At 31.0% G+C, this 27,923-nt stretch overlaps 1 protein-coding gene, 1 long non-coding RNA gene and 1 pseudogene across 2 annotated transcripts in view; 2 read left to right on the top strand and 1 right to left on the bottom strand.

Annotated features, from left to right (window-relative positions):
* LOC109579954 (uncharacterized) overlaps nucleotides 1–27,923 on the top strand; it is a 182,400-nt gene that overhangs the window by 62,797 nt on the left and 91,680 nt on the right. The window lies entirely within an intron of this gene.
* The window catches only part of LOC105232123 (uncharacterized), a 151,654-nt gene that overhangs the window by 89,458 nt on the left and 34,273 nt on the right, over nucleotides 1–27,923 (bottom strand). The window lies entirely within an intron of this gene.
* On the top strand, nucleotides 1,659–5,659 carry LOC115066559 (protein toll-like; annotated as a pseudogene).

The following is a 27,923-nucleotide window of genomic DNA, read 5'->3' as shown; positions in this document are numbered from 1 at the left end:
ATTAAAAAAAAACTTCATAAAATTATTTAATTAAATAAAATTACTCTAAAATTTGAATTCAATAATTTTTTAGTTGTAATTATTTAAAAATTTAAAAAATCAGGAAAAAATTTTGTGAAATAAAAAAAAATATTTTTTTTTATAATAATATAATTAATAAGAATAAAAATAAAAAAATAAATATAAAAAAATAAAATAAAAATGAAAAAAAATTAAATATAAAAAAATAAAACAAAAATGAAAAAAATATTCAATATCAAAGAAAAATAAAATTAAAAATATTAGAAAGTAAAAAAAAATAAGTTTTAAAGTAATTAATTTTGAAAATTTAAAATTTTTAAAAACTTAAAAACTTTTATAATATTTCGTTATCTTATTTTCTTATATTTTTATTTTTGTTTATAATTGTTCATTATTATTATTTTTATTTATATTTTTAAAATGATTAATTTTGAAAATTTAAAATTTAAATTTTTTTATAATTTTTTTTTTATTTTTTTATATTTTTTATATTTTTTTATTTTTATTTCAACAATATAGTATATATAAAAATATATTGATAACTTTCAATTTTTTTTTCAAATAAAAAAAGTATGTAAAATTTTCATGTTTTAAATTAAAAAAATTTTTTGTTTACAAAATTTCAAATTTTCCATCAACAACAACAAAAAGATATTACAGCTTAAAACTGTCCAGTTTTTTGCACACAAAACTTTCCGGCTCTTCTCTTGCTCCACTCTAAAAAATTATCAGCTCCCAACGCTTGATTTATTATTTTTTAATGATTTTTTTACCGTTCTTTTTTGCATATTACTTCTCTGCATTTTTCAGACAACTAACAATGCCACATTGTGTTCCAGTGAAAAAACTATGCGCGCATTGTAAGCCACTGCTTTATGGGATGGAGAGAGTATTGATGGCTTCAGGGAGTTGCAGGGAAAATGTGGTCATTATAGCTCCCTGGACGTTTTTATTGTGCGTGAAATGGGTTTGGTTTGCTTGTTTTGTTTGTTATGTTTTTGTTTTGTGCTTTGTTACCTTTCGATACTTTTCTTTTCGCCAGCCGAATTGTATAGACAACGCTGTGATTTATGAGTGTTTGTGTATATGTATGTGCGTATAATGACAAAATATCGCATGTAAGTGTCACAAAAAATTAACAAAAAATATTTGTAGTTCAATGCAAAAACAACTAAAATATTTAATGTTTCAATCACTGCCGTTATTTGAGTCCAACGAAGCGAAGCGGTAGATAAGGTGGTTAAGTTCAATTTAATCTAGTAAATGTTTTTTGAAATAAAATTGAATTTAAAAATTAATAAAAAAAAATTTGTTTTAAAAACTATTATTTTCCAATCCTTAATATATTTTTTACATTTTTTATCTTTCACAAAATCAAAATGCTTACTTATTATATATTTTTAGATTTCTTACTGAAAAAATTATTTATTTTAAAAATTATTACTTTTCAATTCTAAATATATTTTTTTAACTCCTTGTACGATTCCATTTTCTATATAAAATTACATTTTTAATACAATTGGATATTTTTGCATTTCTTTCACCTTGAACTGCCACACAACTTAGTGAATCCTTAAAGAACTTGCTTTACTGAAGCGCACACATTTTCACAAGTTGCCATGCGACAGCCTCTAAATAATCGCAAAAAGTGTGCAAGGAGGGTTGATAGTGAGAGCTCATTTGTTAAGAAACAAAAAATCACTTGAGCCATTGACCTCGTATTTGATGCGCCTACACGCACTCATAGTAAAACAAACAACAAATAGTTCATAGGGTTGCCGCACAGACAGCTTTATCTCTATAATTCGGCGAGTAAACGTACGTTTGGCTCATCGCACTTTCAAACTATAAAAACATCCACTGTAATTACCAGCATGCATTAAGTCGCAGATACACTGTTGCCAATTTTCGTTATACGAAAACTGGTTGTAGAGACTTTAGAAGTCATTTAAAAGGTGGCATTTGTGAGAGTCGATTCGGCTAGAAGGAAGTTTAACTGAAGAAATATCATACAAGCTGCTGTTGTTGAAAAAATGTGTGGCAAAAGCCCAGTATCCTGAGATCGTAAATATCATATGCGTCTAGCGAGGCTATTGAACTATGAGCTTAGCACTTTTCTAGATTAATTTTTTTCCAAAGAAGTTCATGCGCTGCCCGCGATTTCTATTGATATTCAATAACAGGGACATGTCGCGAAGAGCAACAGGTATTAAATATCCCTGCATTTACTTAACAAAGGGCGGTAAAACTGCGGATAATACCAACGCGCTACATTTTAGTTGCTTATGGAGCATTCAAAATAGAATTCGCACTGAAATTAGGTGAGACATCGCTTAGGAAAACATTCCGCTTTGCTAAGCCACGTAAGCGTAGGAATATATTGATGCAATTTTAAAGATAAGCTTAGTGACGCGTCGCGCCGGAGTGAACGCCGAAAGCGCAATGTTAATTGCTTGGCGCTAAACTAAAATTAGCAGCGCCTCTGATACAAATCAGCGATCGCGCGTTACATGATAGCGCTGACAACTAGCAATTACAAAGAACTGTATTAATTAAATTTGCATGCGCTGCAAAAACAAGTGCGCACACCTACAAACGCACGTTCAAGCGCGCATAAATCAATTGAGCGCATTTATTATATTAATAAACAGCAATTAAATGTGCAAATATTGTAATATGTATACGTCAAGTGTACATTTTATATTCAGTCAGTCTTACGTTTGCAACCGCCCGCTTTGGATATTTGTTAGCGCGCCATGATCATTTCACACTTAACACGCGTTGGCATAGTCGCGCTCGTCGTTTTAGTATTGCACCAGTATTATTGTCGTAGTCAGACGCACCTAGAGGAGCAGAGTTTTAGCAGAGCTGACTGCAATTTGATCGCAGCGCAGAACGCATGCAATTGCACATATGACGCGAAATACGAATCAGCTAAAATTGTTTGCCGCAGCGCGGATGAGCGCACTGAAATATGGATATCTATTTACGAAAAGCGTTCTGTGGACATAGCTTGCAGACACGCAGGCGCTTCCTATGCCGTCATTACTGAGGAATTATTAGCGCGTTTGCCGCGCCTAGGCAGCATACGCAAAGCCGATTTCTTGGCCATACATGAGTGCGTACCATTTACGGCGCTACTTACGCGTTTGGGGTTAACGCAAAATGAAATACTACATATTGATGGTCTGGGCAAATCAACGCAATTAACGTCCGAGAGTCTTGGGCACAACAAGAGCTGCTTGCAGAGCGTTGTCGATTTGGAGCTAACAGCGCAACCTGACGGAGCACAAGCAGCGCAGTGCCTAAATGCTGACCTATTCACTGCTTTTCCAAATGTGCGCACACTAAAAATCGACTTAAACATCACACAACTGGACGAGCGCATATTTTTACCACTTGCCGCTACGCTCAATGATTTTACGTTCGTTGCCAAATTGCGCGAATTTCCCAGCGCCGCTATGTCACCGCTCCACCAGCTCCGTGCGCTGTTTTTGATGCGCCATCAATTTGGTGATCGTTTACGTGAAGATGATTTCGCGTCGTTCAGATTATTGGAATATCTTACGTTGTTCAGTTGTAACATAACCAAGCTGCCAGCGCGCATCTTTGCATCACTGCCAGCGCTTAGACATCTCAAAATGAACAAAAATGAGCTGCGCACATTGCCGTCATCGCTATTTGTGGCGCAAACGCAACTACAAAGCTTAGATTTGGGCGATAATCAATTAGCGTCACTGTCGCGCACACTGTTTCACCCTGCCACAAAACTAACAAGCTTAATTTTAAGCCGCAATCGCTTTGCTAAGTTAAGCGCGGAAATGTTGCCGCCACTAAGCGCGCTCACATGACTAAGTCTGGGCAAAAACATGCTACAAACTATTGCTGCTGACAGCTTTGCGGACGCGAAGCATTTGCAGTTTCTGGAACTTGACAACAATCGGTTGAATTGGTCTAGCTCTGAGTCGTGCGACGTGCTCGCTGGCATGTCCAGCTTAACTACACTTATCTTACAAAATAATACGCTGCAACATATATGCGAACCGCTGCTTGCGCCCAATGATACGACCAGCAATTTGCATATGCTCGATCTACAGTACAATAAGTTCACACATTTGAGCGCGCCGCTGCTGCGCAAACTAAATAGCAGCGAGTTGCCGAAACAATTGTTCCTGTCGCATAATCCCTGGACGTGCGACTGTGACGCGCAAGCACTGCACAGTTTCGTCAAGTCAAATCGTGCGCGCTTGCCTGATGTATTGCACGTGCGCTGCGACGATGCAGAGCTGGCGCCGCTGGTCGAACTATCCTACAACGACTTTTGTCTGCCTGACTTGGGCGTAAATGCAAAATACGTGTTGGGCTTAATTAGCTTATCGGCGCTCAGCCTAATGCTTATCATATCGGCGCTCTGCTATTATAAATACAAGCTGCAGCTACAAGTCTGGCTCTATGCGCATCAGCTGTGCCTGTGCTGCATCAGCGAAGCGGAATTGGATCGCGAGCGCAAGTATGATGCGTTCATTTCATACGCTCATCAGGATGAGCATTTTGTTGAGCATGAATTGGTGCCGGGCCTGGAGCAGGGTACGCCCGCCTTTAAGGTGTGCATACATGTGCGCGATTGGTTGGCTGGCGCGTTCATTACCGAGCAAATTATCGACTCTGTGGAGCAGTCGCGGCGCACAATCATCGTTTTGTCGGAAAATTTCATTGCATCGCATTGGGCGCGCATGGAATTTCGTATGGCGCATCAAAGCGCGCTCAATGAGGGTCGTTCGCGCATTATTCTAGTGATCTATGGTGATTTAGTGAACATAGAGTTATTGGATCAGGAGTTACGCACGTATTTAAAAATGAATACCTACTTGAAATGGGGTGAGCCCTGGTTTTGGGAAAAATTACGCTATGCCATGCCACATCCGACGCGCTTTTGGGCGCGAGCAGCGCGTGTAGGAGAAGCTGACGAGATTCCTCTACAAGATTGGACGCCAAGCGCGTAAACAATGTGCACGCTTTGTTGTGTACTAATATTGCTAAGATTTGCGTTGAGTGTTGATACATATTTATTGACTATCGAAGTGTGTTAGATTATAATGAGTATTTTGAAGTGCGATGGCAAAATGGATTTTTTAAATATAGAAAAATTAAATTCAGCTTGTATAACATTTATATACCGGGGAAATTTTTGTTGTAGTGCTGCCACATAGTTTTTTAACACAAAAATGTATATATTTATCAACGTAATTTCTGTTAATACTGTTAGGTAATATTTTAACGAACATATTAAACGGCCTTATATTTTATTTATGTTTGTTGATGTTTGTATTCGTAAAATATTTTTCACATTTCCCTCAGAATTACCGTTTAGTTTGAAAATTTAGTACAAAAGGCGTATTTTCTATCGTGCGTACAGAAATTTGTTTATGGAAAAGTCAAAAAGTTATATGTTGTACGTAGCTTAAAAAATAAAGAAATTGAGAGATGCCACCTTATTTTAATAAAAAAAAATTATCCAAAACAAATCTAAACTGCAAATATTAAAATTTATTTTTTTTCCTACTGCTTTCTCGCAAGTTGCTTGAAAACAGTGTTGCCACATTTTCCAACCTACAAAAAATCAATTAAATATTTTGCTTATTTATAAAACTAAAACTTATTTTGCTATTTTACAAGCCACTTCTTGTGCTAAAAAATTTTCTTATATTTTTTTTTTACTGTAACTATTAGGTGGCAACGCTATTTCATAGTTTCCTTATATTAGTTAAACAAAAATCGATAGCTTGTTGCTTTACGAGTATTATATTTGAAAATTGAAAGGAAGGGGCGGAAGCACACAAAAACAGCGTTGCCCTTGTTTCTAAAAGAACAAAAATAGATTTTCTTGGTTATATAAAACAAAAAAATTTTCATATTTGATGTTATTATATTAACACATAAAAAATAATAATAAGAAATAAATTAAAGAAAATAAAAAATTAAAAAAAATTATAAAAAGAAATTTTTAAAAAATTAAAAAAAAAAATAATTAAAATAACTTAAAAAAAAATTTAAATAAATTAAAAAAAAAATAATATAAAAAAACTAAAACAGTAAAAAAATTAAAAACAAATGATTAAAAACAAATTATAAAAAAATTGAAAAATCAAAATATTTAAAATAAATTTAAAAAAAAACAATATAAAAAAGTTAAAGCAGTAAAAAAATTAAAAACAAATGAAAAAGGTATTATAAATCAATTGAAAAATAAAATTTTTTTCATACTAAATAATTTTAAAATACAACAAATTATAAAAATTCATCTCTGTTGGAAATAATTAATTTTTGTTGAATAACTTTTTTGTGTTTAAAAATTTTTCAATATAAAAAAATTCATTTTTGTTGGAATTTGTATAACTTTTTTTGTACATTAAAATTTTTGGATATTAAAAAGTCCTTAAAAATTTATTTAAAAAAAAAAATGTTTCCTACAATTTATTTAAAAATTTAGAAAAACACTTGGAACTTACCAAAATTCTTAAAATTTTTCATTAATTATAAATTTAACAAGATTAAAAAATTTTTGAAATTTTTTTTTTGTTTAAAAAAATAAAAAAAAATATTCTTTTAAAAAATAAAAAAAAATTATTCTTTTAAAAAATAAAAAAAAATTAAAAAGGGTTTCAGGTTTTTAAAGAAATTATTAACTTTAAATTTATATAATTTCATTTATTTCCCTATACTGGCGCTGTCATATTGATTTCTGCTTGAATTAATGTTTCTTTCCCCGAATGGATGACATCATAAACTTTCCCACATTTCCCAGTGATCGCAGCATTCTGCTTTATTGCGGTTTCGAAGGAAACTGTAAGTGCATACATACAGTATACAGATATGTACTTAAATGTAGTGCAACAACAAATGCAATTATACAGCACACATTCCAACTTTACACACACATACACATAGTCGCTTGCATTGCAACGCAACGAATGTACAGTTATTTATCCATATTTTTATGGCTCTTATCAGCAATGCATTTAAATGAACTTCGAGCCGGCATACCAAATGTTTTGAACTACAGAAATACACATATGTTTTCAGTACACTTACAAATATACATATGTGTGTTTGTGTTAACGCGTAAGTATGTGTTGTGCCACTGCATATCCGCGTGCGCTTTTTTGCTCTTCACTTTGCTTTAAACTCTGTTTTGCTGCGTTCCCATGCCATTTTCAAGCAGCACTTCATTCCACTTCGCTACACATTCCACACCGAACGGAGCAAAGTTTGCATGCTCGTACTCTGTATATAAAGTTTTTGCACGCATTTGTTGTATTTCCAGGCGAAATGGAAATTTTTCAAACTGTTATTTTAATTTTTGTGGAAGAACTTCGAAAATAGTAACCTCATATAGGTGTTTCTAATTTTTTTTTTTGCATTTTTTTGACCGCTATATTAAAAAAAAAAAATAAATAAAATAGTTTAAAAATTCAAGTTGGTGTTGCCACATAGTTTCGAAAAATTAAATTGGTTTTTAATATTTTTGGCATAACTATTAAAAATATTTTTCATATAAAAATTTTTTAATTTAAACAAATTTTAATAGAAAGTGGACGTAGTTGCCAGATGTTTACTTAATATTATATAATAATATTATTTTCATTTGTAGAAATAATATTTTAGCGCTGTTTGACAGCCATAGTTTTGTAATAATAATTTATTAAAATAATATATTAAATATTCATGTTGGCGTTGCCACATATTTGCGGTAAATTAAACTGTTTTCTTATATCCCAAAAATTTTGACTAAAATATAAAAAATACTCTATATGCAAACATTTTTTAATTTAAACAAATTAAAAAAAAAAAGTTGGACATAGTTGCCAGATGTTTACTTCATATATAATTTTTTTTTTACAATTTTTTTTTGCGTTATTTGACAGTCATAGTTTTTTAATAACAATATATTAAAATAATATATTAAAAATTTAAGTTGGCGTTGCCACATATTTGATGTAAATTAAACTGTTTTCTTATATCCAAAAAAATTTGGCTAAATTATAAAAAAATTCTCTATATGCAAAATTTTTTTAATTTAAACAAATTTAAATGAAAGTAGACATACATAGTTGCCAGATGTTCACTTTATATAATATTTTTTTTTTTTAATTTTTTTCGTTATTTTTAATAATAATAATTTATTAAAATAATATATTAAAAATTCAAGTTGGCGTTGCCACATATTTTCGGTAAATGAAACTGTTTGCTATTATCCAAACATTTTTGTTATAAATACAAAAAATTCATTCCATATAAAATGCCACGTATTCGAAAATGTTTTGTAAAAATTTACACGTGGTTGCCATATTTTATAATATTACTGCTATTTGTAGCTACACAATCATTCATTCCAATAGTCGGTTGCGATATTTTATTTTATAAATCAAATATCTCTAAAAATTTAAAATGATGTTGCCACCTATTTGTTATATTGTAAATTCCAATATATCTCTAAATATGGTATTTTTCTAATGTACATATAGTATAATTGGAAAATTTTTAAGAAAATATTCAAATGAGGTTGCCATATAATTTTCATAACTAAAAAATATTCGAATGAGGTTGCCATATAATTTTCATAACTAAAAAATATTCGATTGAGGTTGCCATACAATTTTTATTATTAAAAAAATGTTTCAATTTTTTTATTATTTATTTGTATTGGGAAGGAATGCTCGAAAATATTTAAAAAGCGTTGCCACATAATTTTTATTTAAAAAAATACTACCATATATAAATTTATATATGCATACATATATTAGAAGCTATCAGGCATGCTAGCCTACATTTTACACTCTCTCTGTTTCCTTCTCATTGTTGTTGTTGTGGTTGTTGTTAGAAAACAATGTTTTGACCAACAGGCACTTGTTTTCGAAAACTTCTCAGCAAATACTTAAAAAGTTAAGCATATCTGCCATTAGTACTTGTCTGCGCTTCGTCGCTGATGTTTTCTCTGTCATTTTTACGGTTGTGTGTGTGTGAAGCATATTTGTAATAGCAAATTTACGCTTGTCGTCTGCCGATTGCAAGCAATTGAAGTTTTGTGTTTTGCGGTTTGGCAATTGAATTGAGTCGCCACTGCCAATGAAGTTGTGGTCAATGTAAACATGTGTAGCTGGTGAATACATTACAGGATTGTATTGTTGTCCCGAAAGTTTTCTTGTTTTGACAAATCAGGAAATTCTACATTGTTGGCTTCGTTTTGCTATTCATTGTTAAAAAAAACTGATTTCTTTCTTGAAACTAAAAAAAAATATATATATTTTTACAAAGAAGAAATTTTTTTGGACAGACATTTTTGGATAAAAAAATATTTAGGAATTTTATGTATTCTAGATAGAAAAAATGATTATAAAATATACCTATTTTTCTTGCCAAATTTGTTTAAAAATATTTTTTTGGAAAAAAAAAATTTATGGATAAAAAAATTCATATTTTACGGAAAAAATTTAATTAAAAAATTTGTAATAAAAAAAATCATTTTTACGGAAAAAATTACTTAAAAGATTTATAATATATATATTTTAATATATTATACATTATATAATTATTAAACTTTTTAAAGCGTAATTCATCCTCTGAATCTTATTGATTTAAACAACTCATACGAATTTTGTGCAATTGACCTCTGTACCGGGAGTTCAACTAGACTTCAACTATGCTAAATAGCTTCAGTGGCTATTGCCTAGGCTCACACATGGTTCACGTGCACTCATATGCACCACATCTCATATTTATAGACATGTATATGTGTAGGTGTATATATGAATTTGGCTGACTGTTTTATTTTGATTGCCCACACTGGCAGCGCTTTGTTTAAATTTCATTCATTTTGATTGGATTAAATTCCGTTCTAAATTGTTTTGATTCAATTAGTTTGTGAATTGTTTGGCAGCTGCGTTTGTGTACTAGTATGTCACGAATTATACAATCAGCGCCATGTACATGTATGTGTGTAAATATGCGTGTATGCGATGCGGCTGTGCTCGGCAATTTTCCACTCGCTTATGACTGGTTTAATTTGTCAGCCTTTCGGTGGAACCTACGCAGCCAACTATCGCTTTATAAACATGACAAATATGTGGCGGCGTAAAAACGATGCGCAGAGGAGAAGCCAGCGCGAAATATTTGCTTGTGTGGTGCTATGGTATGTGTGTTTTAAACCTCAGTGGCGCAAATGGATGTGATCGATTCGCCACTTTTCTCTTAGCTATCGTTTTTAGCCTATTTAATACCTTAGTAGAGCTGCTAGACGTCATCGATTCGCCATTTCTCTACTCGCTATTATTCGTAAGCGCTAATCCGCGAGTGCTGTGATATGTTTGTACAGTTAGTATAGTTCCTTCGACTCGCTACTAGCCAAAGTTCTGCGAATCGAACACACAGTTGTGACTAATAGGCTCATAAACTCATAAGCTTCGGTTGAAAAATTGAACTTGCATTTTCTACAGGGCACACAAAATACGCGAAATCAAGTAAAATTGCCCGGAATTTAATTAAAATTATGGTAATGAAGGTTGTTAAGGGCTAGTTATTCTATTTGAGTGAAACTGTGACTAAAGCTGAAATATTTCTGACAAAAGAAAAAGTCTAAAAACAAATATTTGCTATCAAAGTTATTCTTCTATGTAAAAGTAATCTAACTTTTTTCTGCAAAATTTTTTTTTAATTTAATATATACACTTTTTATCAAAAAATTATATTCAAAAATATATTTTGTATCTAAATTGATTTTTCAAAACATATTTTTTCGAACATTTTTTTATTTAGTTTTTTTAACTAAAAACATTTTTCTTATAAACAATTTTCTTGAATTGCCAAAAAAAAAATTTTTTTTTTAATTCAATTTTTTTTTCAAAAAAATTTTTTTTTTTTTAAAAAAATTTTATTTTTCAAAAAATTTTTTTTCAATGACCTGAGCTTTATGATTATATTATCTCCAAATCTGACCTCTAAATATTTTGTGTGGGCTTTTTTTTTTCTTATTTTCGGACTTCATTGCTCGTTAGACTTTATAGATGGTAGAAAGCACGTCTGGCTACAAATGGACACACTTCCGCCATCATAAGTCTCTGAATCTGATCGATCTCTGTAGTATATTTAAAATATTATTTTAACCTCAATGAATCTCAAGCTGGCAAGTCCTTAGGTGTTCTCAGTAACTATTAGACAGCTCAGTATTATCATGCGACATAAAAGATCTTTAAGGCAGCTTCTCCATTTTCAACAAGCTTTGATAAATTTGGGCTGAAGATATGTGACATCTTGCATTAAATGTTCGAAGAAATCTTTTCCGGTTATGTACATATGGGATTTTAGCAATTTCTGTTTACCATAAATATCGATTTTTCAAAAATTTCTGACAGCACTCGCTACTTTCCAGCGTAAAATAAAATTTGAAATTTATTTATAAGCAAATTTCCTGAAACTGACACACACACAAATTACTCCTTCCTGTCATTAACATTTTACGAGTCCCTTTGCTTGGGCGATAACCAGCGAACGTGACTGACGTACGTACCCTGAGTGGCTTTTTTTGTTTGGATATGTGTATGTGTATGCTTCCTTCTGTGAGTGGCATGAAATTTTTGCATTTCTAGGCCAACGCCAACGGATTCTTGTTAGTTTAGATTTATTTATTTTTTCCAAGTTTTCTAAGTGCCAAAGTGCCTTACGCTCATAATACATACATACATATATATTCTTGACAGGCTATAAGTTCGTGCTCGCTTGCCGAATGCAACGCTGAATGCAACTTTGTGTGTAAACGACGAAGCTGTCCAACTCGGCGCTGGGAAAGGCAGGAAAGCGAAACGAAATGTAAAAAATTGCAATTTTCAATGTGCCAATTATGAATTGTGGAAATTAAAAATGAAAAATAAACAAAGAAATAAATTGAGTGAAATTGAAGAGTGCAGAGAGGGAAAGCGAAACGGAAAGAAAGGAAATAGTAAATTTGTAGAAGGGAAAATCCGAGAGTCTTAGGAGTTTAGTGCAAATAGAATGTAATATAAATAACTTAGTTGGAAACTAGGTCGTGCGATTTGCCACAAAAAGTGGGTAACGGGAGAAAGGCAGCTGATGATTAAAGTTGATAATTTTGTACAACACTGTATTTACTCATTTACTTCGAGACTTCATGGCTATAGGCAGTACATTTGCAGTAAATGTCAAGGTGCAAAAAATGCCATTATGAACAGAGGAATTTTAATGAATATTGCAGAAATGAGGAAAAATGGTGTGTGGTGTGATGTGCTAAGTATGTAGTATTATAAAAAAATAAAAAAAAAATTCGGATATTTTTTTTTATATGCAAGATTTAGAATCAAAATCAAAAATCAGTAACAGATTTAAACAAAAATTATCAATACACAATAAAAATTTTAATGCTGTTTAAAAAAATTTTAATTTTTAAAGATTTTTGGTTAAAAAAATAGATAAATTGAAATAATAATTAAAAACAAATAAATTGAATCAATTAAAAAAAATTAAAAATATTTTTTTATGATTTTAAAATGTTTTTGTTAAAAAAAATATATTTTAATTAAAAATAATATGAAAAAAATTAAAAAAAAAAAATAATATAAAAGTTAATAAAGAAAAGGTGATTCAAAAGTTTTAACAATTAAAAAAAAACATTTTTTGAAAATATTTTTGTTAAATAATTAACTTTTTTCTACATAATTTTAAAAACATTATAACAATATTAAAAATTAAAATCGTTAGAATTAATAAAAAATTTTTTATTTTTACTTTTTTATTATTTATTTTTTAATAATTTATCAAGTAGGAAAAAAAGTTTTAAACCTGTTAACATATTTCTGTTTTGTCATAAGTTAAAAATATAAATTACAAAAATTTTGAAATATTATTGTTTTCGAAAACACAAAATATTTTTTTAATTAAAATTATTATAAATGTAATTGGTTCCAAAAAATTAATTACCATGATAGCTAAAAAATTAACTTTTTTCTTTACAATTATAAAATAATAAATAATAACAATAATAATAAATAATTAAAAAAAAAATAAACTAAAAATAAAAATGAATTTGTCAAAAATTTAAACAATTAAATAAAAAAAAAAACATTTTTTGAAAGTAATTTAAAAATTTTTTTTTTAACTTAAAAATTTTGACGTTTCAATTTTTTTATTTTCTTTGTCAAAACTCCGCTCAGATAGCTTTCCAAACATTTTTTTTATTATTTCCCTCTATATTTCGTCCTCTTCAACACATAACGGTGCACTGCTTTGACATATTATTTACAAAGAATCACTGAGAATGCAAGAAAAAGAGCGAAAAAAAGGCAACACTACCTGCAGTTGCAAAACATTGTGTAGAAAACCCGAAGGTGTGTTGCAAGCAGCAAGCAACTGTAATTGAAACCGTAGCGCTTGTTAGCGTTTAAATATCAAATTAACGAAGATTAAGTAAAAATTGGCATAATAAAAAAGTAGAACGCTAACAGTGCACGTTAAAAGTAAGCGAGTTGTGCAAAACAAATATATGTAAAGTGGTAGATTGCAGCTGCTGGTGACAGCAGCAGTCATGATATTTTAGACGACCAAGAGCTAGTGATGCTCCAGCAAATGCAGCGAAGCTGGAGTTACGCGAAAAAATGTGCGGACTGGCATGCAAGCATCCAACTAAATAGTTATTAAAGTCTACAGGTATGCGATTAAAAGTATGCACTTCACGCTCGCCACAAATAAATACAACAAAAACGCCAATGCGACGCGCAACAAAGTCAGCTTTTAGCGCTTGCTATAGAATAAAATGCATAAAAAAGGCAAAAAGAAAAAAATCTGCTTGCCGCAAAAACTTGTCAATGCTATTAACAAGCAATCACGATAAAAGGAGTTGCCAAACCGGTTATATTTTTCATTAACTTTGATGACTAATTGACAGCTCTGGCACGTCGCTGAGGATCTGCCACAGTAGTGGCGCCGCGAAATAGTAAATTCCTATCAGCTTTTAGTGCGGGCATAAAGTGAGTGCATAATTTTCGCAAAAAGAAGTGATAGGAAAATATTTTGCTTTTTATAATTACTGTCGCGCTGTCGCAGGAAGACATGAGAATACAACCGTGAGTTTAATAGTTTTACGAGCTCGCCGATAGGTGAAGTGGCTATCGTCTATCTAACTATTTCCAATAAGCAAGCGAGAGGGTAGGTAAAATTCAAAATAAATATATGAAGCGAAACTTTCGAAAAAACTAGAAAAATTGTGCAGCGTTGCCATATGGAAAAAAAATAAATAAAATGAAAAACAATTAAAAAAATGTAAAAAAATTAAAATAAAAAAAAATTTAAAAAAAATTAAAAAAAAAGTTTAAAAAAATTAAAAAAAAAATTAAAAAAATTAAAAAAAATTAAAAAAAAAAAAATAAAAAAAAAAATTAAAAAGAGCATATATCTTCAAAAATATGAAAAAAGTTCGAAAAGTACATAATTTGTTTTCCGAACTATGTAATTCACTAAAACTGTAAAAGGCTAGGACAGTCTAGTGAAGTAAAATCGGTAGCTAGCTAAGAGTATCGCTTTTACATACGGCCTCAATTAGCGCTAACTGCACCATTCGTAAGACCTCATATGTATATTGCTATCTCATTTCATTGTTGTTGTATTGTCTTTTTGTAGACAGAAATTCTAAGTTTGGTACCTGATGGGTTCCAAAAGTTCTACATCGTTATTGTAATAGATCTGGGCACTCGCAGAGGAACTGTAGAATCTTTTCCTTACTCCCATTGAGTACGGGCAGCAACTTTGCTAGTTATTGAATTTTTTCAAAATATTTCAAGTTTTTTGTAAAAGCAAAGTCTTAAGTATGAAAAATATACAAATTTTAATAACCCCAAAAACGCGTTAGTGGGTGTTAACAGTTATAAATTATAACTTTAGGTCATAAAAATAGTTATGGGGTGGGGTCATGAATTATTTCTTTTATGAGCATGTACGCTAAGCGTGTCAACCTCTGCTACCCACACGTGCCTCAAATTTATTGTTTTATTTTTCAAAATTTCAAATCGGTCACTGGAAAAATTTATTGCGGCAGTAATATTGAAATTGGGCATAAATATTTAAAGAAATTGACGGCACATAAGCAGCCAGAATGCAATAAAAGTCGGTAATAATATAAAATAATGAAGAATATAGGAAAATATGCTAAAGCAGTGAAAGCACAGTTATTTCTTTTTTATTTTTACTATTTAAAATTCTTTTTTGGGTAATTTTGTGTTTTATTTTTGTTTTTTTTTAATATAATTTATTATTTTTTAATTTTTTTAAATTTTTTTTAATACAATTTTTTATTTTTTTTTAATATAATTTTTTATTTTTTTTTAATTTTTTTTTTTATTTTTTTAAATATAATTTTTTATTTTTTTATTTGTTTTTAATTTTTTTTAATATAATTTTCGGTAATAATATAATTTTCGGATAAGAATGAAGTAAATATGAAAAATATGCCGGAAAGCAGTTAATTTAAATTTTTTTTTATTTAATTTTTATTTTTTTTTAATTTTTTTTTTTATTTTTTTTTATATTTTTTTTATTTTTTTTTATTTATTTTTTATTTTTTTTTATTTTTTTTTTATTTTTATTTTTTTTATTTTCTTTGTTTAATTTTTTGTTTAATTTTTTGAAATATAATTTTTTATTTTATTATATTTTTTTTTATTGTTTTTTTTTTGTTTAATTTTCCAACGTCCATCGGTAATTCTTACGCTCCTTTTATTTATTCACGCACATAAATATTAAATATGCTTGTGCTCACCTTTAACCCACCACTGACGCACATTATACACGCACACACACATGTATGCATGGCACACACAAGACATAAATGCCCAACAAATCTACACAACTTCCTTTTCAACTATTTCCGTATGCAGCAAATCTTTGACGCTGCCACACCTGGCACGCACGTGACCTCAAAGTGTAAGGAAAACAAGCGGAAGAATTAAATATAGCAGCCGGCAGCAGGCAGCAGAGTGGGGAAAAGTCAAGCGTACAATAAAATCTATGCTAAAAATATATGTGGACACAAATAGGAAAGTGTGGATGGCAAATGTGTAGGTAGCGCATAGCGCGTACACTGTAGAGTGCAGCTGGCGCAAGCATAGCGTTGCCAACTGCATGCAAATGCCATACACACATACATACATTGTTGCTGGCAGTCAAGGTAGGCAGGCAGTGTGTTGAAATTTGTACGGAAATTTCTTCATGCGCATTTTCTTAGCTGCTAGCCGCGTCCGGCTTCTTATTGCATGCCATATATACTGCTAATACAAACATACTTACATACATATAAATATATATTATGTTTGTAAGCCCATATTTGCCACTATAAATACGAATATATGCAAATCACGTGACAATTGTACTTTAATACTAAATTCAAATTGAGTTTCAATTACACGTAAATTCGCTTTTCTTATGGCCTCACCGCTCGCCCGACGCCTTACACTTCACTGCACTTCTAAATAGTTACATAAATGCATGGACATTCGGTAGGGTTTCCTTTTTGTGTCGCACGTACGGGCTTTTTGCTCATAAAGGCGTGTTCATAAAAAAATCACTAATTTATGCATTGAAATGTGCAATGGAGCGGAAGTAATTTTCCGCATTTTTCTTTGTAAATTTAACCAAGGACTCAAAGTGTGCGATTGTTGGTGTTTTATATGCACAATTTCTTCAAAAAGTAAGAGATACTTAAGCGAAAATTTGTCTAAAAATCCATAAAGCTATATATTTTATTATAATTGTAGAAGAAAGTAGACCTTCAGTAGTGTAAACGAAGCATTATGCTGTTTTCATATCAAATTAAGGCGAGTTCACAGCGTTGACTTTGATAAAAGTCTATTTATTCAAGCCAAGAAGTGTCAGAAGTTTGAGCTAATTATTTTTCCTTTTCTTATTTTTATTTTTTTTTAATTTGTCCATTTTATTTTTTGTATTTAACGCCAATTAACCATATCCCAGCTTAAAGATAAATAAAAATATTATTAGGATTAACTCAAGTAGTTTCCCTACAAAAAATGCAACCATGAATTTTAAATCTTCACAGCATCATTGCATTATCCAGCCTATTGCAGTGCAGCAACTTCCGCAGAATTCGCACAACCTACGCACGAAGTGCAGCAGGAAGTGAGCGCCTTTAGTCAAATAAGATTCGATTTTGCCGCACATTTGCCGACGTTGTCTTGATTAATGAAATTACTCTTTTTTTTTATTTTTTTATTATTTGTTGGTTGTTATTTGTTATTGTGTCTTGGCCTGTGGGCAGTATAAGCGTAGCTGCCTCAACCAGTAACACATTTTTAAGCAAATAAGCAGACGGCGAAGTGGCGAACCAGTGTTGCCCACGCGTATTGAAATGTGAAGCCAAAAAATAAGTAAAAACTCTGGCCGAAAATTCAGCAAATTTAGACATGACAGCAAAAGTTGAGCGCCACTAGCAATTTTAATTTTAAATGCAAATTTTATTGGGTTAAAAACCATATATGGCGGGATAAAATTTTGCAAATTTTCTTGCTTATATTTTTTGCGATTGTCATCGGGTAAAGATTTAAAATTTTAAATACTATATTTAAGCTGAAATCACTTGAAGTATATACTTGCTAAATTTGGAAATTGTGACACCACAAGTCTACGCTAAAAGTATCGCTAAATAATAATAAAACTTGGTTAATAACTTGGCAAATATTAGACAGCGTTGGACTTAAAAAATCAGCTTTGCTACCATTTTTGTAAATTAAAACTTGATACTTAATGAGCTAACACAAAGAACAGGCGGCTCATTTTAAGCTGAAGAAAGGCTTTCTCTTTTCTGACACATTTTAAGTTAATACTAATAAGCCAAATGCTATGAAATAACTTTTGAACTTGTGGAACACCACTTCTTTGATACGAAGTATTAATATTTTTGATTTTTTTCATACTTGTTAGGCATAAAGTAACCTTATAAGATTGGTTAAGTCTTAAAAAGTGTTCGACTTATTGAAGACGATTTGACTGGAAGTAATTTGACATTAAAATAGATGTCAGAATCGGTAGTTGAATAGCTTTGTTGGAAGCAAAAATCAAAATCGGAAGTTTTTTTTATTAGAAGGAAACACCTTTTTAGTTTAGACTCATTTTAAGTCAGCTTTATTGAGTAAAACTAGCTAAAAGCGAAAAAGAGGTTTTGAACTTGTGGAACACCATTTATTAAATAAAGAATATAAATTTTCTTGACTATTTTGAATAGTTTGTGATCGTATCTTACTTTTATCAAGTCGTTAAAGTCTTAAAAACCTTGAACTCTTGGAAACTTCAGTGGTAATTTTTGTTTTTTGTTTTTTACTGAATTGTAGTAATTTGCTATTATTCCTGGATTATCTTAGAATTTTTGCCTTTTATTGATGTGAAGTAATTTGGTATTATTTTTGACGTTACATCGTTGTTAGAAGCTATAACCTGAACCTTAGCCTTTTTTTTCAGAGGCAAGTTAGGTCAGAAGTATTGAATATTAAGCTTAAAGAAGTCTTGAACTTTTTGTAAAATTAAGAATATGAATTTTCTTGCCTATTTTAAATATTTTATGGCCTATATGACCTTCAATAGATTGATTAAGCCGTTAAAAATCATGAACTTGTGGAACACCATATATTAAATACTGACCTTTGATTAATTTACTGAATTGAAGTAATTTGATATTATTCCCGACGTTATATCGAGAGTTGAAAAACGCTGTCAGAAGCAAATACCTAAATCTGAAGCTTACTTTAAGTAAAAAAAAGTATTTTCTTACTGTGGACTCAGCTTTTATTAGCAGTATTAGATTAAATGTGGTGAAAACAAGTTGTGAACTTGTGGAACACCACTTATAAAATGAAGGTCATTTATTTTTGACCTATTTATGTAGTCAGATATTAACTTTAGCAGATAGATCAAGTCATAAAAAGTATTGAACTTGTGGAACACCACTTATTTAATACTTTAAATTTTAAATTTTTCGTATTGAAATAATTTGTTATTATTTTTGACGTGAAATCGAGCGCTGAAAAACTCTTTTATATTATCTTATGACGTTTTTGGTCTTGATTATTCAATAAAAATATTCTAAATTAAATAGGAGCATCTACTTAGTCACATGGGTTCCATTTATGTATATTTTACGCCGATTAAGGCTTCATTGCTCGCTTTAATTACTGCAACTATGCAAAAATCTCTCAATATTTAAAGGAGATATAATATTTATCCCAGTTGATTTCACAAATTGTAATGCAACTAAAAGCACTGTAGTGACACGCCAACAACAACTATAAAATTGTCATATTTATGCATAGTCAACGAGGTATTTGTGTGTGTTTCTTAGTTTTTGGGCATTTCCGCCCATGGCGCATCTGCTCAATACTAATCTGTTAGTTTTATTATTGGGATTTTAGTTTATATGCTTGTTATTGTTGTTGTCATATGCTTGTTATCACTGCTTATTTTATACCATTCACTGTATTTATTATTGCTACACATTTGCAGGCATTGTTATTGTTATTGCAGACAATACACGCATATATGCATACAATGTTGCATGCAACACGGGCCAACCAACAAGTCAGGCCAAGTCAAGTCAAGCCCTCTAAGCCGGCATAGTGCAGAAAATTTGTTGTTGTTTTTGTTGTTGCTGCTTTTGCATGAGACACAGGCGGCATAGGCGATAGCATATGGCGAAATGTTTATTGTTTCTAACGAAAAGTGTATGTATGTATGCATGTGTATAGCAGTAGATGCGCCAGTGCGACGCCATGCAGCAGTGGCAATAACAAAAGAGTGGACTGGAAGTGTAGCATGAGTCAGAGTGCCAATGATATGCGCTTGTGTGTGCTTATGGGTGTATATGAGAGTCTATATATATTTATGCCTTAATATATGCTTACGTATATATATGTATGTTTAAGAGCTAGGTAGCAGCGACTGACGCAGTCAAAGTAAGGCACACACATTCACATACAGCAATACGCATGGGCAGACATACAATGCCGGCAATTAAAATTATGTTTTCATAAACGAAGTTGCAGAACGGGAGATTTTGCCCAACACCGAATGCATTTACGCACGCATACATATATGTGTGTGTGTAATTTTATGCTTTAAAAATTCCAGAATTGCAGCAAGCTGCATGCCACATGCCAACAAGCCATGCAGATGGCACATAGAGGCACACAGAAATGCATACAAACACACGTACAGTTATATAGTATATATTCATATGTATATGTAGTTACCCTTTGCTGTTCGGCTGCGCTCACTCGGCAGATTCCCTAAATTCTCCCACAACAATAATCGTTATGTTTGCATTATTTCCTTTTTATTTGCTTGCTTTTGTTGTTGTTACTGTAATATAAATAGTTTCTGCCTGATTTAAGGGGGTTGCCACAGCATAAAAATCCAACAAAAAACAACACACTGCTCGTTATTGCCCGCATAAAGGCTCGCAGTCGCTGCTTAGGTTGAGAATTAAACATTTTTGCTGGAAATTTTCGATTGGAAATACCGTATGAGGGCAAATTTATGCAGCTTACGCGTTCGACTGGCACTCACACTCAGGCGCTAATGAGATTACACATTTGCTTTGTTTGGTTGCTATCGATGGGATTTGCGTGTGTAAGCAAATAATAGCAATGTAGTGTAACTTGGAATTTATGGCTTTTCCGTTTAAAAACGATTTTTGCGAAAATAGGGTTTTTGGAAAAAATTGAAATAAAAAAAATTTAATTTTCTGCAGTAGTGAGAGGAATGTGAATCATTTCAAATTGAAAAATTAATATTTTCAAGTAAAGTTTCTCGTAATGCATTTTTCAAAATAACCGTTATGTGTACCCATCAGCCATAAGTTGAAATACTTAGGCAAAATTTCGCTTTAAATAAATATTTTTAGGCAGTTTGAGCTTGATAGCCTCTAATTTTCGCGCGCTATCACTAAAAAACGAACACCGTTATATGGAAACTGGTCGTATTTTTCAATAGATTGAGTTCAATTTCATACACAGTACTTAGCTTAGAAAAATATTCGACAATATTAAATTTCAGCTTGATAACTCAGTATTTAAAAAAATTAAAAGATAAAGCTGAAGGCCTTACCATGCCAAATAACCATAAATAACAATAATATATCAGAGTAGTGCTTTAAATGCATATTATAAGCGAATTTCAGCCTTATAGCTCATTATTTGCATGCGATATCTATAAAAAACTAAACCCTTTATATGAGAACTGGTTTTATTTTCTAGTCCTTAACTTTCAAATTCACACACAACGCTTAGTTTAGAAAAATACTCGACAATATTAAATTTCAGCTGATTAACACATCATTTGAAGGAAATAGAAGTAAAAATAGAAAACGGTTATAAAGAACTTGAATTGAATTGCTTTACCCAGTCCTTTCTGTTTATTTTCTTAACGTTAAGAAAGATAAAACAGACGTAATGTGAGAGTTTGAGCTATAAAGCTTGATATTTTCACACCGTAGCTCTTAAAGCAGAAACCCGCTATGTGAACTATAAATGGGGTTTTGTCTATTTCTGTGTCTCTGTGTCTCTATACATGAAATTGAAGTCTGAAATCAGCTTCTTTGCATAATTTAGACTCCTAAACTTCATATTTGTACTGTTGACTTCATGTTTGTAGGTTTCAGCTTTTAAAACAGAAGTCCGTTACATGAATATGAATTTCAATTCCCAAATGGATCGTATGATAAAAATGTATGGATACCACTGCTTCGCATCGTTTATCTTACAGTTTTGGACCCACTGTTAATTTGTGCTTGGCATTTCTCTCAAGTTCCGCTCTTCCTCTGTCATAATCTTTAATTTTTTTCTCAAATAACCGTTAAATACGCTCACCACCTTTTTATTTCTGGCATACAAATCCTTAAAGATTCCAATGCTGTACCAAGCCTCAACTGTTGGCAACTCTCCCTACTGATTTTACATTTTTCGCTCTCTCCACTCGCTCTCAGTTACTTCATAACCCCTTTTCTTAATTTCTTATAAGTCACCGCATATTTTCCTACAAGGCACGCGTTACATTTTTTTTTACTGTTTTTTTGACAACCTTTTTAAATAGTTACGAATATTTTTTCTTGGATATCACATTTCGCCGAATGCCAGGCCGAGTTCACTGCACTCGAAAATATAGTATAGCATAAGTGTGCTGTAAGCGAATTATTAAGCGCTCAAATGTTATTACTGACATAGCAATTAGTTTTGAATTTCATTTGCGCTTTGTCATGCCAGCGACACTGCGTTTTTTGCCAGCTTGTTTGCTCTATTTCAAGTATACATTTCATTCTAAATATTTTGTAACAGTAGCTTCCGGACTTGAAGGGGAAAAGAAGATTTTGTGATTTTATTTTTTGACTTTTTTTTATTGCTGTAGTACACACTTGAAGCAATAGCGGTACTTTTTAGAGGTTTTGGTCTTTACTGTTAATTTACAGCATATTGTTGACTTTTTGACAGTTTTTTTTTATTATTTTAGTTAACATTTTTTCTGTTAAGATGTGTAATAAAAAATTTTGAGTATGAGAAGTAGCAGTTTATACATTCTTAGTTGATTGTTTGTTGATAATTTTACAAAAAAAAATATGTTTTTTCCAAAAATTGTAAATTTTTATGAAAATACATAATTTTCTCTAAAAAAAAATATACAAAAACAAATAACTAAAAATTTTTTATTTCTAAAAATAAATTTAACACATATTTTTGCTAAAACTAAGAAAAAAATTCAAAGGTTTTTTCCTAAAAATAAGTAAAATTTGCCAATTTCCAAAAAATTAAAGAAATTTAATTTTTTTGTGACAATAAGTAAAATTTGTCAATGTTTTTTTCAAACAGAATCAAATTTGAAAATTTTTTCGCAAAAATAAATAATATCATTTTTTCGTTTATAAAAGGAAATAATTTTTGTAAATATAAATCAATTTTTTTGTTTCTAAAAATAAACCAATTGTGCCAATTGTGCTCATATTTTTTCTAATATTTCTCTTCTAAAAATAAGTAAATTTTGCCAATTTTTTTTAATTAATAAAATTTTTAATTTTTTTCTAAAAATAAATACAATTGTAATGTATCTGCTGATTTTTTCACAAACATTTTTTCTAGTTTTTAGAAATCACACGAAATTTTTTTTTTTTTTAATAAAAATTTTGAAAAAAATTAATATTTCTGCAAAAAATTTAATAATAAAAAAATTTTTATAAAAATTTTGAATAAAATATTAATATTTCTCTAAAAATTGTGAAAAAAAATATTTAAATAGAAAATTTTGAAAAAAATTAATATTTCTACAAAAAATTAAGAATAAATAAACTTTTATAAAAATTTTGAAAAAAATTAATATTTCTCTAAAAATTGTGAAAACAAAATTATTTAAATAGAAAATCTTTAATATTTTTTTCCAAACATTTTGAAAAAATTAACACTTTTTCTAAAAATTGTGGCGAAATTAAATTTTTTTTTCTAAATTTTTGCATTTTTTTTTTTAATTTTACACAATTTAAAATTTTTCGAATAAAATAAAATATTTCTTATAAAAATTTGCAAAAAAAATTTCATATTTCTTTTAAAAATTGTTTAAATAGAAAAAATTTAATATTTTTGTTTACAAATGTTAAAAACAAAATTGTAATATTTTTTTAAAAAAATTATGAGAAATATTGTTTAAATATTTTTTCTCTAAAAATTGTCAAATTTGCAATTCTTTTCTAAAAATTAAAAAAAAGTTTAATATTATTTCTAAAAATTTAAGAATAATAATAAATTTTAATTTATTTTTATAAACATTGTTTATTTATTTTATAAAATTTTTTTAATTTTTTTTCTTAATTTTTTTTTAATTTTTTTTTTATTTTTTTTTTTTAATTTTTTTTCTTAATTTTATTTTTTAATTTTTACCTAGTTTTAAATTTGTTTTTTACAAAATTGTTATTTACAAAATTTTACAAATTGGTTTTCTATTTAAAATTCTCAAGAGAATTGTTTCTGTTTTTAACTTATACATTATCTAAAATTAAAAATAATCATGAACAACAAATTTTCTTTACTCCCCTGACAACTAAGCCCACTACATTTCCATGATTCTTTCTTATTTTTGTCAATACTCCTTCATACAGAAATGCATATGTATGCACATACCTATACATAAATATCTCAAACAATGACAACTGTCGACATTGAAATGTCAACAACACAAGTGAGACCTTTGACATATGACTTGTTTTTCACAGCATATAATGTTTGCGTCTTCACAAGACTAAAGACATATCATAAAATAGACATATGCGTGTTTGTATGTGCATAAAAATTAAACAAGTGTTACAAAACACTTGTAAATAAAGACACAGCTTGCTTTCTTTCAACGCAAATTACCAGCAAGTACTTGAACTCAAGCGCTGGCAAGGTTAAGTAAGAGAAATGATAGCTACTAGAAGCACAACAAAATGCTAGAAAATTTCGAAGCTAAAAAATAGAACTCGGCGGAGCAAAAGTCAGCATTCACTTCTAACAAACGCCTTTCTCTTCTTGGCTTATGTTTTCTTCAAATATGTCTATCAAAAACCAAGCATTTTTATGAAAAAAATACAACGCCGCTAATCAACCGCTGATTTTGCTACAACGTACAGTTAAACGCTAAGGTCAAAAAAATATGTACATAAGTATATATATGGCAGGGAGCTCGCGTTCACAACCGCTCACCGCAGTGCCACATACTGTAGACCGCAACGCGCTTAAACGCGCCACAAGCCAGAATCAATTACCGACAGCAACAAAACTGTTTTGCGGCGTGAACTTTCATACCGCGCAAGTGATACTACATTTCGTGGTTTTGTCTGTAGTGTGCGCAGTTAGTTGACTTACTTACAATTACTAATATTGTCGTCTCTGTAGTCGCGTGATATGTCTTTGTGGCGCTTAAGACATTATACTCATATTTCTAATTGACCTACATTCATATTTTAGTTGACGCCCGCGTTAATTCTGAGCAAACGAATGAGCGGCGCTAACACCATCTACACTCACTACGTTTCCTAGCTAAAAAGGGCTCTGCGGTGTTGCCAATTTTCTAACGTGCGCTGATTGCAGCATCACTTCGAGCGCAAAGCATAGTGAATGCGCGCTGAAAACGCACTTATGTGAGCGCTAGATATTGCATCAACACCGGCATCAGCGTCGGCAATCACAGTTGCTGACAACGTACAACTCAGCAGTCGAATTGTTTGGATTTCTCTACCTTGGCAACTCGCTGGAAGACCACCAGCAAGACAGTCAGTTGTCGAGGTTGTCAGGCGCTGCGCTACTTCTGTCACCTATTGCCCTTTGCCCCCCACATAGCGCAGCAATGACAGTCGCCGTCTGTCCATTTAACTGGCTTTCAGTTGTGACGCTGGCTCAAAAGCAGCTTCGTTTATTTACTCGTTTCTATTTGTGTCGTTGACTGCGTCTCTGCATTTACCATTTCTACCTTCCAACTAACATGTCTCAGTTCGTCTGTCGCCGTTGTCCCGTAGCTTATATTTTTCGTCGCTTTTATTTGTCTGCCCTTTTCCTCAAAAGATTGTCTACCGTTTGACTTGTGCCCTGCTGTTTCCCTTGCTGTTCGTGGCGGCACTCATGCGACGCTTCAAAGGCCGGCATACGGTATATACACGTATAGCTTGCTTTGACAGCGCAGTGTAAAGTGGCTGTATGGAGTTGTGCGAAGCAAGCTGGGAAGCGCAGTGGAAGATTGTAAAGAATTTCTGTTTGATTTTATTTGCCTTTTCAGATTTACGTTTTTTCTACGTAAATGGTTACCACCAGCAGTTGCCAGCGTGCAGATTCACTTTGTTTGCACAACTTGATGAGCTTGCCATGTAGTTTGTTGTTGCTATTCTACAGTGCAGTTACGAGCTCAAAGTTCGCAAAGATTTGAATGCTTGTCTTCGTAGTTTTTTGCGGGAATATTAAGAAAAAAATTGTTTGTCGAAAGTCTCACAACTTTGTAGTTTTGTTGCGTTGAAAGCATGACTAAGAAGTGCCAGAGATAAATAGAGTTGCAAAATTGGTTTACGATTTTTTGGAGGATTTGAAAAAAGGTAACATATGTATGTGGAATTTTACCACCCTGAGGCCTTTATATTCAAATCTCGCCATCTTCTTAGCTACAATAAATATCTTCTCTTCTTGGCAAACGTGAAAACGTTCAATAATCCGTATGAAAAGTAATTTTTTTTTTTTGAAAATTCGTTCCACTAAATTGTCATTGTGGAATTCTCAATGGTTTCATGAATAAGTATCGAATGTAAGACAAGCCATTCATATGGAAATAGGAGGGCAGAAGTCAAGAGTACTGTACTAAAGAATGTTGGACTTCTTTATGAATAATGTTGGAAATAGGAAGGTGGTAGTCAAGAGTATTGGACTAAAAACTGATAAACTTCTTTATGATTAATAGTCAGTGTGTTCTACCGATGACGACAACTTATCGAATATTATATATTTTCGAAATCGTATCAAGCGTACAATACCTCCTTATATATAATTCATACTCGTTATATATAAAATATACTATTCAGATCTACTTCAAGCTTAACAATTGTTGTACGCTCTTTAAAATTTACGAAGTTGACGTAGACTGAAACTTCTTTTGATTATACCTACTTAGTTTAGCCAAGATATAGCAAAACGCTGTCCACTCTTGGGTAGTTAGTAGTATATAGAGCTGAATTGGGCTGTGAAATATCAAATACAAATATTATTCGAACATATTATAAACAAGATCATTCATTTCTGAAAAGATTTATGGTATTTGCGAGCTTCCACAAAAGTAAAGGACTGAAGAAAGGTGCTTTTTATTAAATTACTATATTTTTTTAACAACTAAACGCTTTGTCTTTTGAATAATGCAAAGTTTTCCTCATTTGCAATACACATATTTTTAGTCCGCTGAAATGTGGCAACATTGCATGTTGTCGCTACATAATCTTATGCATTTATTGACCTCCATTTTTTCAAATTAGCATTAGTTCGATTGAAAACTATCTTACAAGCGCTATGGGTTCGGCTTTAACGTTAGAAAAATTCAAATTTAATGTGTTGCAGTCGCACCCGCCGACTATATTTAATTAACGGCTTTTACAAACGATAAACAACTGCATTAATTTTCATAAATTTTCAACAGCAAGCTTTGACTGCATGCAGTTCGAGCGCAAATACATAGGTTTCTTCGTAAGTAGCAATACTTATTTGGGCTCATTATATGAATTTTCGAAGATAACAATGAAAACAACGGTGTAATATTTAAATGTGAGGCTTGACACGAAGGTTGAAAAATCGGGTTTGATTTGCTACGGTTTGATTCTACGAGCTTTTAAGTGACACACATAAGTACATAAATGCATAATCTATAAAAAACTATATAAACAACTTTAAAGAGAGCTAAAATACAAAAATGATGCGTTCTTTTCGTAGAATTTGAAGCTCTGAGTTCCTGTCAAGCTGCCAGAAATAGTCAAAAGATATGCCAACATAAATTTTGTGAACCTATTTTATCAAAATCATATGGACATAAGCAAAATCCAGTCATTCCAACAGTCAACAGTGGTATAAGCTACAGTTTGCATTGGACTTCTTCCAATGACCTTCGTTATAACCTCAATTTTAAAAACAAAATGCTTTTCCTTAAATTTGCGTCTGTTATTTATCGCTTTTGGTAGCCGTAAATAAACAACAACATATTTTTCCCGGTAGACATAAAAATCAATATACAATTAGAACACTTATAGGCCGCAAAAGCGCTGTAATAATTTCTGTGGAAAGTCTACGAAATTTCTACACAAC

Source organism: Bactrocera dorsalis, chromosome 4 (assembly GCF_023373825.1).
Source record: "Bactrocera dorsalis isolate Fly_Bdor chromosome 4, ASM2337382v1, whole genome shotgun sequence".
NCBI lineage: Eukaryota > Metazoa > Arthropoda > Insecta > Diptera > Tephritidae > Bactrocera > Bactrocera dorsalis.
Note: the sequence above shows the minus strand (reverse complement) of the source record. Positions and strands in the feature narration are given on the sequence as shown.